This window comes from Cyanistes caeruleus, chromosome 10 (assembly GCF_971803275.1).
Source record: "Cyanistes caeruleus chromosome 10, bCyaCae1.hap1.1, whole genome shotgun sequence".
NCBI classification, from domain to species: Eukaryota; Metazoa; Chordata; class Aves; order Passeriformes; family Paridae; genus Cyanistes; species Cyanistes caeruleus.
The window spans coordinates 11,328,583-11,346,427 of NC_141710.1; the positions used below are offsets into that span (position 1 = coordinate 11,328,583).

Here is a 17,845-nt window from a genome sequence, read left to right on the forward strand (position 1 = left end):
TTTTATTCTTTTATGTTTCAAAGTTGCTACAAGCCAACTTGATTTCATCAAGTAGCCTGGAAAATGCATCCACCAAAATCAATGTCAACCCTTGAAATTTTGTTTGAAGGATTAATTACGAAGCTGTGTGACCTGGCTGCACAACTCTAAGTGCCTATCTCTATTTTAGGAGACTTCTGTTATTGTATTGAAGAATTTGGCTTATGTGCCTTAGCGGGTGACACTGGCTTCACATCAAAAAGAACTTGATCAACTGCAGAACAGCAAATGAGGTGATTGCAAGGAAAGATATCTGGTTTCAAATGCTATTGCAGAGAAAGCCATGCCCAAATGCTTATTGCTTTCCTTAACAGAGATCTGTTTATTTCCATAAATAGATATATTTATATTAAAGCAAATTACAGTGAACCTCTGATTTGTATCAGATGAGGGTCTGCCTAGAGATGTATTAATGAAGTGCTCTGGAGGTGTTCAGTGGGACAGCTGAACCAGAGTGTGGAAAGAGCAAATCAAAGTATATGAAAGAGAATCCATCTGTGCCAGAACCTTTGCATGAAACAATCAGCAAATCAAAGTTGAATATTTTCAGTTGGCCAGTTCATAATTGTGGTTACCATGGCACACAAACAAAAGTGAAAAGAATAAATAAAGGAAATGCATTATCACTTGACACAACCAAAGACACTCATCCCTTGCAATGTGCTATTGTAAAGGTGCTCAAATGAAAAAATTGTCCAGAGTAGCCCAGCACTTTCCCAGGAGGAGAACAGGATGAAAACACAGGATGAGAACAGCTTCCACCCCTGTGTTTTACATTTCAAATACTGGGTAGAAAAGAGGAAAGAGGAAATACCAACCACAAGTGATATTTTTCTGCTTCCTTGCACAGAGGTTAGAAAACAGCATTTGTAGGCATTTTTAGCCATTATTATTCCATGCAATTGTAACCTTCGTAATTTTCTCCCTTCAAAGTGTAGAAGACATGAAATAACAGCCTAAGGATGTTTCAAAATTGGGACTTGGCATTTAGAGCCTAGTCAGCTTGCATAGCATTGTGTAGTAATTGCTAGTTAATGTAATAGCAAAACCATTACAGTGACAAAATCTTAGAGTGTATTTCTCTTTTGATGTGTAAATTAAGACTGTCAGAAAGCAGTCCCAATATTAAATAGGCCCCCTCATCCATTCAAGTTTTAAAACACTTTGCTTAATCACTGGCAGCATATATATACTCTTCTGCTTGTGTCTGCCATATTCACTAAAATTATCTTTCGTGCATTCCTAAGGAGAAAGGTTTATTTGGGCTGTGAAACTGCAGTTTCATCTGTTCATTGCCACATTTTCTAGGACAATCTGCTATGAGCTGTTAAATTAATACATCATTGGGAAGGGCTGTCACTGTAATGATGTATTAATGTTACACATCATGAAGGTAAAATGCAAGGTAAAAAATGTATTATGTCAGATGTGGTGCCTTCTATAGAATAAAATTTCTGGAGGATAGATGCATGCAATTTTTTAGAAAAATAAAAGATTTTTGTAAAAAACCCAAACAACTTAAAAGATCCAACAAACCCCCCAAAATTGAAAAAGAATAAATACCTTTGAAAACTGAAAAATAAACACCTTTGCCCACAATAAAAGTAACCAAATTAGACAATTTCCTAATTGTGGCTTGTTCTTTAGTGTCACTAGGCTGGTTTTGCTTTCTCAATTGTATAGTCTGTATGGAATGTAGCATTGCTATATTTGAGTCTTGTAGGTAAAGCAAAAGTGATTTTACTATTATGTGGTACTTTTCTATATACAGCAGCTTTTTTTTTCCATTAGATTTTAGCCAGATTCACTAGAATAAGTCTGCAGGCTATGGACAGAGAAACAGCTTGATGTGGGTCTGCCTACAAATTTGTTCTTTTTTACCATGGGAGAGAGGCTTCTTCATATCAATTTTCCCTTGCAGGAAAATCCAAATCCTCCTTATCCAAACTCAGAAGAAACAAAGTGTTTTGGAAGGGCTTCCTTTCCAGTGTGTTTTCTGCCAGAGATCTCTGCAGTCCCTTTATCTCATTAGTTCACACCAAAGCTCACCTGTGAGATACAGGAGGCAATCCAGAACCACAACTGGTGTCTTCCAAGACATTTATTATAAAAAAATATCAGTCTTCTTGTCCATGGATGAGGCCTACCTGTTTCAGGAGGACTGGATCTTGGATATGTTTTATGTGTTCTGACAAGTGCTGTAGCAATTTGGTTTCCACGTGGCCTATAGAGGACTGTGTGCTTTGCTGCTGGGATTTTTTCTACAAACATTGTTTCAGCATAGAACTTCAGAGTGTATTATTCTAACAAAATATTGTTAGAATACAAAATATGTGAAACAATACAGTTTTCCTGAAATTTAAAAATGAAATAATAAAAATATTATGATTTGACTTAATAGTTTGGCACTTCCCCTGCAGCCAACAGTTTCTGTGATAAGTTGTGCCCATAATACCCCAAGTCACTAGAGAAGTGTGTGATCTTAAACACCATCTCCTGCCGTGTTTCTGGCAGCTGCTGTTGTGCTTTTAGCCGTGTTTATCCCTGGCACAGTAAAAGCAGGCGTGAGCTCGCTGTGGCTGCCTGGGAATCAGTGCTGTGGTCTGGATAATCATGTCCTGACAGACCCAGCCCTGAAACTGGGAACAGCACCCAGTCTTTTGTCTGCTCAGACCTGAGAAGGTGGAGATGAGCTGTCCTTAACCACAACCCAGCTGCTGGCATAGTGGGGGATAGAGGATGATGGATGTTAAATTATCTGTATAATAACACACGTTAATAGATGCACTGGATTACAGATGTGCAGTTTAGGAAGAAGGCTTGAGAGAAGGTGATCTAACTCTAATAGGATAATTTAAAAGAACTAATGTTTTGTAAAACAAAGAATCATAGTAATATTCAGCAATTAAGCAAAAACTTAGCTACAGTTTAAATATTTAGAAATTTATAGCTATTGAAATTTGTGTTTACTGTTATTTGCAATGGTTCTCCTTCCCTTTAGTTTTAGAAAGACAGACTCATAGTTTGCTACTCACAAAGAGAAAAGAAAAAGGAAGCAAGAATATAGAATTGTGCCTATTATAAGAAGTAGTCAGAAACTGATTAGTGTGGGAGGAATTAATTATTAAATCTACCCACGCGCTCTGTTTTTTTTAAATTTTTGCTATTCAGTTATGCACCAGTAAATGTTATCATGCAATCACTGGCAAGGTGGTAATTAGTATTTATGAATTGCTGCTTTTTAAGTCTGACCTTTTGATAAATTCCATTTGTGGAGGTGGTTTTAGGTATACTGTGATCTTGAGGAACCGTGTAATTCTTGTTTTGTTTTTCCTCAGTTATGATTTTTGATACACTGTTGCAGTAGCAGTGAGTTACAAACCCCTTTTATTTTTGCTAACAAGAATAGACACTGATGCACAGAAAGGTGCCCCTGTAAATCACTGAATTGAAAGAATTCTTAAGGTAAGGAAATGCATATAAATGAGTGGTCAGTGAAAAGTACTGTGAAAGGTAGTAAACAGATGCCTTTTAAAATCAAGCTTCTTATCTGGATGCCTAAATGGGATTTAGGTGCCTGTGTTTAACCAGACACCTACAAAGATTTTATGTTTTAATTATTCATGAGCCCTTGAACAGAGCAGAGGTCAGTGGTGTTATCTTTATAGCTAGTTATACATCAGTATGGCTTCATTCTGAAAATAACCATTTTCACCCCTTCTGAAACAGAAACCCAGTGCTCCTAATCCCAGGCAGTGATTTAGCAATGTCCAGAGGCTGTTAAAGGGGATTGTGGCAGTAAGTGGGATCACAGCTAATCAAACTGACTGAGGGGATTGTGCTCAGCCCTGCTCAACCACTTGTCCAAAGGAAGGCTCCAGCCATGGAAGAAAAGCACATTATTGCTTTGTTTCCCAGCCTGTCCCACCAACATGGTTTGTGCTTCTGCTACGATGAGTCTTTCTGGGGGTGCAGCTCTGCCAGATCCATTTCAATGTTCCTCAGCTAAAAAGACAAAAAAAAAAAAAAAAAAAAAAGAAAGAATTAAAAAAATAAAGAGTGAATGGGAAAATACTGTTTGGTTTAACCAAAAAATGAAAAGAGGACTCATGCTGAATTTATTAATATATAAAATGATGTATTTGTGTATATCTTCGATTTGCGTGATGCGTTAGGTTTTGATATTATGCTGAAGATTCATTGCTAGCTGAAATGCTCTGCTGTGCCAGGATTTCAGGGCACTGGTTCTCTTGAGGAAACAAGCTTGTCTGGAGAAGAATTAGAGAATCTTAAAGTTGAATTACTATGACCCACATCTTTTACATTCTGAATTATATTGTTTGCTTATGGGATGGAGGATTACTTTCTAGTAGGTTTATTTAATGCTTGCCAAGGCACTATAATAATATTTTTTTTTTCAAATATAAGAACAGCTGATATCAGTAAATTTGATTTGATCAAAATGGGTTAAGTCTCCTGGGTGCCACAGTTGGATGTGCTGCTCTTTGAGGCTGCACAGTTGCCTTGTGTCCTGGGAGCAGAATGGTTCCTGATGTCAGGTGTGCAAAAAGAGCAGCTCTGAGCAGAGGAAATAAACCATGGCTGGGGAGTTTGTTTGAAGCTTGGTTTTGTAAGCTTTTAAAATTGATTTAAGTAGGATATATACATAGATATACAAATAGTCTTGTACCCCCTGATGGGCAAATATGCCCTTGTTTCCCGTTTTCCCCCACATTTGAACAGTATAAGGTAACTCTGCAGAGTTGACTTCACAACTATTGAATATTCCATTATGTTCTAGACGTGAAATTAAACTTGAGGAGGAATTACTTTTTATAGTACTATTTTTCTGTGTTCTGAAAGTGGTTTTGAAATGTATTGAGTCATAAAGTTGCTCCAGCTGGACAATAATTCTGTTATTGAAACTGGATATGGAGAAGAAAATATACTGCATTTCTTTGCCTTCTTGGTTTCACTTTTTTAAACAACTCTTCCTTAAAAAATTAGAGTCCTGATAAGAACATGATACAACATTATGTGCTGCTGTGATTTAACTAAATACAATAACAAGTCTTTGAACAGCAACATAAATAAGGACTCTAATTTTACTTAAGCAAAAATACCCATGAGTAAAACTGAAAATTTTAAGACTGAGAAAAGAACTGAGTTCATGTTTTTTATGAAAAAAAGTTTAGTTTCCAGATCTACTTATGTTGCATTAATGAACAGTAGTTGTTCAGTAAAATAAATGCAGAAATTCATTAAAGTTGGAGGAAAATAGCAATATCTTAGTTAATTTTCTTTGGGAAGTGATTCCTTCTGACTATAGGTGAGTTTGTTTTTGGGTTTTTGCCACTGTAAAATCTGTGATGCTTTTATATTTTATATACTATCTAAATACATTACTCAGTTGAATGAAATTTTAGTGTTTTTGAGATTTTTGTGCTTGGTTTAATTTTGTGATCATAAACAGGAAAACCATTCTAATCTTCAAATTTCTTTTCTTTAATTTGCCTTCAGGTCAGTCTGCCTTGGTTTGTTTATTCTAGTTTCATATGAATTTGAATGTAAAACTGCTCTGAGAAAAAGTTCTACTAAAAAAAAAGCTCTGTGTGCACATGCAGAGCCAAGGATATGTTTTATTTAGGATGTTTTTTTTCTTTTTTGTCATTTAAGCAGAAGGAAATATTTGTATAATTTCAGTGTGTTTGGTCCCTAATGTGATTGATCAGTTTAGCTGGGAACTGAGCTGAGATGCTTAATGAGCAGAGGCTTTAGCTACAGGATATTCTTAAAACTGGAAAAGAATTAACTAATATTAAGGAGTTGTGGGAAGAGATGTAGAGGAGTCCTTTATGAATGATTTATGAGAGTTTATGCTCTTTAACACACAATGAAAGTAGATTCATGCTAATGAGCTACATTTGATCATCAGAATTTTAGCAAAAGCATTAATGCACTAAATGCTATATTAAATAAGTGGAAATATGTGGTATTAAAATACCTCTAAGTGATTTTTTTCTATATTAGGAGAAAAATGTATTTGAGTTGGATGCACTGTTTCCACTGCCATCTTGGTTTCTACACTGCATTTAAAATCCTGTAATGGAGTTCATGATTTTGAACTTTATTTGCCTTTTGCCAGTCACCCTAGAGTGATTGCAGGAGTTGAGTTATAAAAGATAGAGGAGAGATGCCTCTTGGCATTCTGGAAGGCAAATGCTTTTACATGAACTGCTCCCTGAAGTTCATATTCAGAGCTTGACTAAAACTGCCTCCTTTTTCTTTCAACCCACTATTTTTCATACAAATTAGGCTCACTGACTTATGTTGATTATGTAATAATTAGTGTCATTCCATTGTTGGCAATTTTCCCTGAAACACTAATGCAAGATACGAAAGTTATTAATCTTGAATTATTTTCCAATTCACTTTCCAGATGTTGTGCAATAGTTCTGCTACTCTGTGGTGCTCCAGAAAGCTGCAAATCTGAGATTTACCTGTGCTGATTCACATGACCTGTAGTCAGTATTTATCAACAAAGACCTGCCAGTTGTCCCTTGATCTGGAGGAAACCCAAAGCAGTCAGAAGGAAATGCTTCTCAAAGGTAAAAGAGGTTACTTTTAAAAAATTTATTCTCTCTAGAGTGATGGATTCTGACCATTTTAAACTTCGCAGTCGTTTTGTGTTTGTTGCAGGAAAGCAGCAAAAAAAAAAGGGGGGGAGGAATAAAAGCAGGTCTTTAGCCTTGGGTTTTGAATTATCCCTCCAAGGCTAATTTAAGTTTTACAATCAAGATTTCTTTGCAGTTATGGTATCTGTTTCTTGTCACCAGAGAATCTGTATGGGGTTCTTCCTCTTACATTACAGAAATGGAAATTTTCCTCTTACAGAAAATGGAAAAATAATACCTAAAAACTTAAAGGTTTCTGCTGTGCCTTCTGATCTGCTCCAGAAGGCCAATGAGCAAATTAATGTACATTTCTGGGTTATACCCTGTCTATTTTATGAAGTTAGCCACTTCCAGATCCTTGTGTGATAAAGCAAGGAGGTGAGCTGTACATTACATTTTCAACACCTGCCTGTTGGGAAGCAGAGACTGGAAATGAAGTATGAGCAATGTGTACATAAGCCTGACTTAAAGAGCTTCCACAGGGAAATCTGAGCACAGGCTTTGTTGTGGACATTTTGGGATGGCTTTTATTGCTATTGCTGTGCAAAGTCCTTGTTACAGCCATTTATATTAAGCTGCACCCTGGGGTGATTAGTCTTCTGCAGACGGGTGGGAGGGAGCTGACTGTGGTGTATGGCTGCAGTAAAAACTCTGTGTGTTTGGAGGAAATCTCATGGATAGGACTTGACCTCTAGAGAAAATGAGCTGTGGAAATCCTTGGGAGTCTCACCCAGAAAAACAGAAAGCATGCATTTTCCTCATCAAATGGCCTTCAGCAGTTTAACTTATTTTTCTGTTGCTAGAAGGGCAAAAGCCTATCTATATCTATGCCTCTTGATCTTGCCTTTTATTATTTCTGAACAGTTTTAGCTGAGGTAAGACACACTTGTCATTCTTGGCTTTAAAATTTTCGTCCCAAGTGTGATTATAGTGAAAAATATTAGACAAAGGAGTAGGAGAGGAGAGAAAAGCTTTGAAATTGTGCATGTGGGCTGTAGCTAGAACCCCTAGGTGAGTTAATTAGCATGGTGGGAGCCTTCCTGGGCTATTAGTAATTAGCACTGTGGTATTGGTGCTTTGAAAATGCTCTTGAAATGAGGATTGCTCACAGAGCAGGAAGGTGATATGTGGTGTTATTCTCTATACATTTTGCTGCAATTTCATACTTCCAGGAGACTGCCAGCAATGTGATACCAGTTTGTGCTGTTGCTGTGATATTTATATTTAAACATACATGTCTTAAAAGCTACAAGCAAAAGCCTGAGAAGTTAGGAAGTTGGAGGAAAGAAGGGATTATGTTTGTTTCAATTAGGAATGCCATCCTTTTTACAATTCTCACTTTCACTCCTAGAAATCTCAGTCAATTTGTAGAAGCTGGAGTCTTTACTGATCATCTTCTGGTACATTTTGAGTCTGATCAGTAACCAACTATTCCTCTAAAACTTAATGGTGCAGTGGCCACAGGGCACAAGGCTCTGTCTGGCAGTTCTGCCTCACAGACCTGTAGTGGCTGGAGATGTTTTGCCTCTCTTGTAGTTTGCCCCTCTCCCACAAGTAAAAACAGCAAAAATAGCACATAATTGACCTGGTAGCAGCATATTGGCTTGTACCCACCAGCAAAAGCCACACATGGCTGTGATGTTGAAAACTTTTTCCCTTCCTCAGTTAGCAGTTTAAAGTGGAGAATAATATAAAATAAGTGCTTAACTTGTCCCCAGGTGGCAGATGCCAAAGTCACTCAAACCTGTAATTTAGATGATCTGGCAAAGATGTCAAATTCTGGGAAAGTCTTTTGGAATCTTTCTGTTATATCATCTTTTGCCAAAGTCTTTGTAATAGTTACACAGAGAACAGACTAGTTATTGGGTTTTCTTCCTTAGATTATCCATTAGGATACTTAACCACTTGTGGTGGGGTTCTTCATTTAACCAGATAAAATCTAGTATTAGGTTTGGTTGATTGAATCTCATTTATTTCCTGCTATTAGACCAGAACAATAGGTTCTTGTACTGTATTAATAAAGAGTTGATACATTCATCCATAATTCTGTCTTCTCCATATTTGTATATATTTGTAGTGCAATGTTGAACTAATGTGCTGAGTCTGTATGGTACAAATTCAGCTAAGTCTGTCCATTTTGAATTAGTATGTTGGAAGAAATATATTAATTTATTGCCAATACCAGGACCTATGTCAAAGGAAAACAAAAAGGTCTTGCTTTGGGCAGACTGATAAGATAGGTATGACATGGAAATAGTGAAAATGATGAGGGGAAAGAATAATAATAAAGAGAATATTGTGAGCTCTAAAAACTTTTGAAAAAGCAAACATTTTACTCACTGTTCTTTAACTTCTAATACAGATTTTAGGTATTTACATATAAACAGAAAACATTATCTGTTAATATTCAGGCCGCCAGATACTCAAGTATTTTGTCCCTTTGCAGAAATTTAAAATGCTAATGAATGATTAGCTTCAGTAACAAGCTGCCTAATTTCACTTGCAATGATTTAACAAAAGTGTTTTCCATCTGGGAGAGCTGAGAAACAAACAACTCAATTTTTGGCAGCAGATTTTTGAATTTATTTTTCTTTCTGAGGTTGCATTATGATAGAGCAATGTAAAGGGAGTTATTTGCTGTTTCTGGTCCCTGTCAGAAAAATACACATGGGTAATCTTGTTAGAAGAGGAAAAATTTATCTAGAAGACTTATATCAACACATTCTCTGCAGCTTTTTCTTTAAAAGCACAGATTGAATATAATATTTTTCAAAGCAAAGGACCAAACATTTGTTTAAGATGGGATATTCAAATCTTTGAGGCTTATTTCTAGAGTAGTGATTAGGGAATTCTGGGACCATGTTGCAAAACTCCAATAAATGCATTGTTACATTATGTAGAAAAATCTAAAAGGAAAGAAATTGTGGATTTTGTATCAAAAATACTTTCTAACTAACTAAAAGTGCTTTTATAATATATTTTTGTTGTTTCTCTAGGGCACTTTATTCTCATAGTACAATACAATAAACTTTTGAGTTATAACAAGACCCACACAGAAAGTGGGTACATTTTTGGCATTCATTGTGGATATTATTTAAAGACAATACTGTCTGATATCAGCTGGCACTTTCAGCATGTCCTTAAGAGCTCCATTTGTTCCTTCTTCACTCCTTTCCCCTTAGTTTCAAATAACTAATTTCACCTAATTTCCTTTAGAGTTCTAAGACTTGCCCTTTCAAAATAAGGTGTAACGGAGATGTGAATAAATGATTGCTCTTTGGTCTGGTGCAAATTCAAAGTATTTACCTTAAGGTTTTTTTCTTTTTGCAGTTTAAGGACTTGATGTAGAATGAAAGTGTCTAATTCAGGCATCCAAGGTAATGGAGAAAAACATGAATATTTTTGCTACAGGTATCTCTCTTGACTGCTCAGGGAGAAAGGGGTTCCTATTGTGATATTTTCATCCCATTTGCATAAATAAGATTGTCTGCCTTATGTACTTGCTCTAATAATGTACTTAATGTGTGCTGTCTAGCCAGCAAGGGATCACAATGTGGATGCAACCATTTACATGGGGAATTCCTTTCATCCTGACTGTGGCTGTGCATGCATTCAGAGCTGTGGATGTCCTTGGAGCAGTCAGTTTAGTCAGCACTTTGCAGCATCAACCCCTCACTCTTGAAAGCACAGAGAAAACAGAAGAATTCATTCTTTGTACAAATGTGCCTAATAAGAACAAATGGTGCCAGCTACAGTAGCAAAATGTTCAGGAGAGAAAACTGTTTCCATGTCATGTTGTGTCATTGTGGTGAATATCCCTTGTAAAACTAAAGGAGGGGGCTTTTATCACAATGGGATTGTTAATACAGACATTACAGATTTAGGTTTTGTTTTTGTTGTAGAATTGTTATGCTTATTTGCTGCTTACATTGGCAGGTCTTCTAAGATTTCTTAAGTAAAAGTTTGAAATTATAGTACTAGAGACCAGAAGTGCTGCTGCTTCTATAGGGAGCTTTGAAATGAAAATATCTATGGTCAATTAATTCCTTTTGACTTCAGGATACCTAAGATCAGACAACAAATTCCTTCTTTTTCACTGTCTTTTTCAGCCTTATTGAACTGGATTAATCACACACACACACACACACACACACACACTCCCCCCGTTTTATTTCTCTCCTTTGATATCTTGAAAAGAAATGGGGACCTAAAAAAGGAGGTGGTGGGAAGAAAAAAGGTTCTTCTCTCTGGCAGTAAGTGAGCTGCAGTAACTGGTCTCTCAGCCTTGTTCTGCACTGCGGGGTAGTGAGTGACTGGGATCGGAATCACGTGGCTGTGCCAGGTTTATGTGCTAATTCTCTACTCCCCAAAGCCAGAGAGTGAAATCCTAGAGCGTGCATGTCACTTGCCAGACTAATTGAACCTCAACAAAGTTAAATCAAATATAGAGATCAATGTTAGTAGGCATAAACCCTCATAAAATTATTTAGTGGTTATTTATTGAGGAGTAGGCCTTGGGTTTATTTGTTTTTATTTTATACAACTGTATTAGATTGTTTTTTATGTTTTTCACCCAGTGTAAGGACTGATTTATTTTGGTAATGTAACAATTTAACTCTAATTAGGGAACTGTGCAATGAAAAACTCTAACATTTAGGAAAATACTATTCCTTTAAAGATTCTACATGCTGGATGTAAGTTAATGCTATTTTCATTAGAAGTTTTCATTGAGTCCCATCTGTTTGAATATAGAACAATGATGAATTATTAATGTGTAGTGCTGTAAGAGAATAGTCATTTACTGACAGAAAACAGCATTTGGTTTGATACAGGAAATTAAATCACTTTATGCTTGTGAGGCTTGTTAATTATATCTGAAGTAAAGGATTTTAATTGATCTCCATACTTGCTGTGCAAAAGAATTTTCTTCACTTGGATGTGAAAGAATGCATAACCATTTTTTATTCTGTTTTTAGCCTTAGTATTGGTTTAAACTGTTAAAGAGAAAAACCCAAACAGTAGTTTTCAACAGATAATAACAATTTGGTACAAACATAATTTACCATTTACTCGGCTTTCAGTAAATGGAAAAAGAACAAACAAACAAAGTCTTTCACTTTAGTGTGTTGGCTTGCATAAAAAGATGGCTGTTCATTAACCTCTAGGCAGCCTTCAGGAAAACTTCATTGTAATCTCTGTGTAAGGTTTGGGCTCTGGGTTTCTCAGCCCAGCAGAGCACCCTGGGCAGCCGTGTCCAAAGCCAGCTGTGGGCAGAGGTGCTGGGGCAGACACGGGTGTGCAGTGTGCGAGAGGACACCTCTCCCTCGTGCAGAGCCAGTCCCTGGGCTCCTGATGGCCTCTGTGCACAGGGCAGCAGCAGGTTTCATGTGTGCACAGGTAAAATCAGCTTTCTCATAGCTCTGCATAGGGAGTCCTGAGGAAATCTTACTCTGCTCTTGTTGACTCCCTGCCTCGACTCCCACTGTGACGCTTCTGGTCCAGAAACGACTTCTGTGCATTTCTTTATGCTGTGTTTCATCTTGTTTAGACCTCGGGGGGGTCTAAAGAGTTGAGAGGTTTCAGTTCAGTTCAGCTATGCTAACAGAGATTTTACTGGAAGGAAGAGATGAACTGGAGATAATAACTGGGCAATGACTAAATATAACCCAGAGTGTCCACCGATCCTTTTTTTCTGTTCTCCTGGTGGGATGGCTGATCCTGGTGGGAGGAGTGAGAGAGACCAAGCAGAAAGAGTCTCCTAGTACTGCCCTGTTTCAGAGCAAAACATGAAACTTTCTGCGGGGTTTCTGTTCATAACATCTGCTGCACAGGCAACATGTGCATTTTATTCTTGTCCCCTGAATCTGTTAATGAAGCTAATGATTTTTTTCCAGCCCTATCCCTTAATATAAATACAGCATTTCTAAGATTTAGACCATGTGGATACAGCCTCTGTGACCCAGAGAGTTATGGAAATGAAAACCTGTGCCTCTTTAACCAGATAGCAGATAGTGCTATCTTTTTGTCACAGTTTTGTATCTGTTAATGAACTTTAAAAGCCCATATATAATCTCTTAGGTTTAACACTGCTATATGACATATGTGATATTTACCAAGACACCTTAGGAAGGTGGAATATTTAAATCTGAATAGCATGTTTGTGTATAAAATGAAATAGAAAATAGAATTAATTTGTGGCTTGGGGATGAGACCCAGGGTGGAAATAGAAAGCATAATAGAAAGAAATAATAAAAAGGGGATTATTGCCTCATCTGTTTTCTTATCTGCTTGGGTCCAGAGTGTTCAGAGACCAGAGCACATTTCAGGGCAATTGGTTGCTGGAAGCTTTCGGTCCCACCGTGCCCTCCTCACCTACTTCTACAGCCCAGATGGAACCTTATTTACCAGTGAAAAGTACAGAGGAAGGAATTGATGGAGCTCAGTTTGAGAAGATTAAAAGATGTGCAGTCAGTTTCAAATGCCATTGAAAAAAAAAAAAGAAAAAGAAATGGAAATATGATAAAACTCCTTTCATTTGGAAAAGTTCAATCAGCTTTGTATTTGAAGGTTTTTAGAAAAACACTTCATCCTGTTTCATCAAAACTCATTTTCCACTAACAGATAGTGATAGGAAATGTCCTAATATAGATATGATCTGCCCTCTGGTCTGTGGTCCTTAAAGAATCAGTCTAGAGCTACTGGCACGTGCCTGTAGCCATGCAGATGTCTTTCCTGTCAGAAATATCTACTTTTTCCTGTCCTGTTCCACAGTCAGGATCAGTTTACCTAGGCTGTACAGGTACTGTGTAGGCAAAATGTCATCTGGATGGTTTTTAATGTTACCTTGATGGAAACTTGGGACTTGTACTATCAGTGGAAACTGTGTTGTTGAGAATCAACATTTACACACTTATCCTACCATTTCCCTGGCATGGATGCTGGTTTTAGGTTTTTATTCTTAGCAAAAAGAAAGAGAGCATTATCTAAAACTCACAGGTAAAGGCTTCGATTCTCTTGCTGTAAATCTGTTTTGGGGTAAAAAAGCAGGCCTGGCTTGTATCTTCTGGAAACTTTTATGTTGGGATCACAGCAACTCTCGGTCATGAGATCAGCACTATATTTTGTATTTTATATTTTTGGCAAGCTGACAAAGCTGCTAATCCGAAAAATCGGTATGAAAAACTATAAAAAATGCTTATGATGCCTCTTTCCAAAGTATTTAATCCCTTTCAAATATCTTTGCTGTCAAGTATTAAAAACTGCCCCAAATCTTTCAACTCTTTGACATCTGTATCCTCTGCATCCCTGGCACATGTACAGCTTTCAGATTTTGCTTGTGACTTGTCATGTATTAATTTCAAAATATGCCTTAGAAGATAAGTTGTTTTCATTAAACCTTTGTAAAGACATGATTGCCAGGGTTTTGTTTCAAATGACAGCATTATGGTAACTACCTCAAGAGCTGTGGCATCAACTTTTAAAGTAATAGATTTAAAATAACAACAACAAATAGCTACTAATTATTTCTGTTGCAATAAGGTTTACTTTATCAAAGCTATGAAAAAGTCCTAGAAACCTTTTGTTTTTGCAACACTAGGAGCATCACTAGAGAAATTTTGTTTATTATAATTACAAAACCAGATCCCATGAGTAGCAGATGTTTTGAGAATGCTGAAAAATTAAGTTAAGCTTTAATGAGAACTATTGTTCTGGTTAAATAATGCATACTTCCAGCTACTGAGATGTTACATTTAGAGATTCTAAAATCTTATGTTCCAGTCTGGAAAACAATTAAAATGTCTTTTTGTCACCAATTTAAGTAATGCTTGAGAACGAAGAATTTTAAGTGTCTTCCCTGAAGCAAGAAACACATTAACAGTAACAGACTTATTCTCTCTTGTGAGTCTTATTCCCTGTAAGCTGCAATTTGCAGCAAAAGCTTTTTGAAAAGAACTAACCTTCAACAACCTGAATTGCTGAAATCTGGAAGTGAAGGATGTTCTTTGGTACAGGAAATATGCAAAGATCTAAGCATTTCATGGAACTGCTGCATAATGTGTACAGTCCAAACAATAATCTTTCATATATTATTTTATGTATCAGGTTTGTTTTATTGAGCTCATTTCCATTTGTACCTCATCTCCCAATCAACTCTTGCCTTTAGATTTCATATGGATTATAAAATATGCCAGAAAATTGATTCCTGGAGGATTATTTTGACGTAGGATCTTTGCTTAGAGTCCTGTGTGCTGTTAAAAGTACCTATTAGAATACTACAATATTTAAATCTTCTTTCTGGAGTAGACAAGGCTGTCACTGTGCTCTGTTGCATTGTAGGTACTCATTTCCTTGGATTTCTCTTCTCTTTCCATGGCTGTCTTCATTATCTATTGCAGAAGTCTTGATAGAAAAAAAAAAGCATGATAATAAAGATCATCTTTTTGATTGCAGCTAATCATAAGCTAAAAATGCAGAGCTTCTTAATTATCTGGTAAAGCCAGTGATTCTTCTGGGACAGAGCAGGTAATTTCCTTTCTTTGTATTTTGTAAGCATATCGGTATTAATCATGGAGATCATAAGCTCAACATTCCTGAAAATGTGCTAGTTAAGTAAATGCAACTGACTTATGATACACCTCACAAGAAATCTTGGGAGAGCTACATATTTTGCTTTGCCTGAGAAATTCTGGGCACACTCTGAATATGCTGTTGAAATACAGCAAAGGCTTAGATCCATCAGATCTACCTAGGGCCCAGAATAAATAGGAAGCCAATTTTCATTTTCAACAATGAGTTTTATTTATCAATTAAGCTATCTTAAAATCTATTTTAACACATTGCTGGTGACTGTTGCTGCTGAAACATTATATCCTCATTGCTGGTCGTGGATGGAGCTAGGGAAGTTAGTCTGGATGTTTGATTCTGATCTAGAATGAGTACAAAGCATTTTTGCATTGGAATGGCACTGCAGGTATTAGGATTTTTTAATTAACTCCCTCCCAAATAAAGGTAATTTGTGTGTATGTGGGTATAAATCAGTTTTGTAACTCAGCCCTTTGCAGATCTGAAGAATCCTGCTATCAGATTCAATAATCCAAGTGATAGATGTAACACTGCAAGCCCATTATTTTTATGACCTTATATATGACCTGCCTTAATACTTCCTTTTGCATTGTTGTGCTCTGGATTAATTCATCAGTGTAATGGTGTGACTGAAAAGGTCACAGAGGAGTACTGTGAGTGCTGAAAGTCTGAGCTGCATCACAGCCCACAGTTTCTGAGTACCTGTAAGATAAGAGACAGAAAATGTGACAGATGAGACTTTTCTAAATGAAAATAAGAAACAAAGTAGTTTTTCCAAAACACTTATGTCAGACCTTGACAATGTAATTTCTTTCAGTCTGCTAACATTAATATTTTCTTAAGCATTTTGACCAGCATCCAGCTCTCCTTCTCCCTATGTAATTCTTCCTGTTCTCAAAACTAGCATTTGTGTCTTAACTTGAAGTAGTTTATTAATAAATAAAACACATTCAAGCTAGAAATTAGGCACTAGTCTACCTGTGAATGGCTACTAAATTAAAATAAATAATTTGCTATAAAATAGGCAATTATGGTAGTCCATTCATTTGTTACAGAAGAGAATATATCCCTGTAGCTGGAGAAAGGTATATTTTTTAAAATTCATATTAACTGTCTAATTGGTTGGTGCAGCCTTGCAATGCTCATTTTGTGCTGTGTCACATCTGGTACAGCCAACCTGGTGATGCTGTGAACCGTTCTGGCTTCATTTGTTCAGCCAAGAGGCTCTTGAGGAGAATCTGCCTGAGACTTTCACAGGGAATTTCCTGAAGGTCAAGGAAAGTTCATTAGCACTTAAAAAATCCAAGTGACCAGAAAAAGCAGAGTGATATGAAAACTTGCATGAGGTGAACTAAAAGAGTGAAGGGTGAAAAGTGACTCCCATGCTTCCTTTGGTAAGATCCTGTGCTTGGAATGCTGCTGCAGAACTGGGAGCGCTCCACATCAGGCTCCTGGGAGAAGATCATGGCTGGAAATACCAGCTGGTTATTTCTGCCTGCTTGGGCATAGTGAGTGGTTCTTGCTGTGAAAAGGTCACATAAAATTTTAATCAGGACAGAAGGGAAGGCATGGGGAGCACTGTGCAGCCTGACAGGGAACCTGCCACGCTCTCCCTTGTGCCCCTCCAGAACAAGCGCTGCTTTAGCAGAGACATCTTCATCCCTCCAAGCTCCTGCGAGCCAGGAGGAGCAGCCTCCTGGTGGGAAATGTGCCTCCAGGAGCCCCTGCTGCAGGAGGGATAGCAATACTTATTGCCATTGCCATTTTCAGTTCATAGAAACCCTGTTTCCTGTGCTAAAAAGGTAGGACATGATCTTCTTAATTTAGTAAAAAAATGCTAGACTGGTGCCTTTCGACTACTTTGTGAGACTGAAAAAGAAATTAAATTTCTTTAAAGTGGAGTAAAAAGCTCTATTCAACTAGGAAAGATATCTTTCCACTTGGCCAGTCAAAGAAAATTTACCAAAAAAAATGTAATTATGGTTGCTCTGAAGTACATGTCTTTTGTATCTATACCCTGAATATTTTGTTTGTTTGATTGGGGGTTTTGGGGATTTTTTAGTTGTCTGGTTTGGGTTTTTCTTGAAAGTGCTGGAGGCTCACTTGTTATAAACTATGGCTATAACCCCAGGACTGTGCCTCATGTCTATAATGGGAGTAGTAGTGGTCATGTATTCTGCTCTCATCTAAGGTAATAAAGATGATGAAAGGTTTTGAAAATTCAGAGCTCTGCCTTAGTTTAGCTTCCTAAATAAAACTAGGTTTTCTAAACCTGCTGACCCTATTACTCTTAGTTTATGCAGTTTTATGTCAGAACTCGTCCTCCTAAAATAGATTTGTCCTGTGCAACTGTGATTTGTGCAAGGCTTTGTGGTGTGTTTATTTATATATTCATAACAAAGCTTTGGGAAAGAAAGGGAAAGGTGATATAACTAATTCTGACTTTTTTATTTTTGAAATTATTTCAGTTATGGCCACATTATTTTTGTATTTTAAATTACCTTATGATCAAACAAAAAAATCCCCTACCCTATTGCTATGAAGTCCCT

At 36.9% G+C, this 17,845-nt stretch overlaps 1 long non-coding RNA gene across 1 annotated transcript in view; it reads left to right on the forward strand.

Moving 5' to 3' along the window:
- Window positions 1-17,845, forward strand: part of LOC111933496 (uncharacterized) — a 458,147-nt gene that overhangs the window by 186,197 nt on the left and 254,105 nt on the right. The window contains exon 7 of the long non-coding RNA XR_015274594.1: window positions 6,479-6,647. This is a non-coding gene — a long non-coding RNA (uncharacterized LOC111933496). The remainder of the gene's footprint in view (window positions 1-6,478; window positions 6,648-17,845) is intronic.